We start from the raw sequence: 258 nt of genomic DNA, 5'->3' as shown, positions 1-258 counted from the left end.
CCTTGGCCTTCCTGACTGCCCCCCTGCAGCCCCGAGCAACAGCAGTATAGTCCTCTCTGGTGATGACCCCTCCTTTCCATTGGGTCTACGCCTCCCTTTTAGCTAGGAGACATTCTCGGATGCTTCTAGTGAGCCATTGGGGCTTTTGCGCTCTCCTGCTCCCTTTGATCCGTGTTGGGATTACCTCCCTTTGGGCTTGGAGTATCGTCTCCTTAAGGAGCAACCACTTTTCTTGGACACCTGGCTCCCCTCCCCTCC

The sequence above is a fragment of the Gavialis gangeticus genome, unplaced genomic scaffold (genome assembly GCF_001723915.1).
Source record: "Gavialis gangeticus isolate Ggan-Ray unplaced genomic scaffold, GavGan_comp1, whole genome shotgun sequence".
NCBI classification, from domain to species: Eukaryota; Metazoa; Chordata; order Crocodylia; family Gavialidae; genus Gavialis; species Gavialis gangeticus.
The sequence above is the reverse complement of the archived record's forward strand: the minus strand, read 5'-3'. Positions refer to the sequence as shown.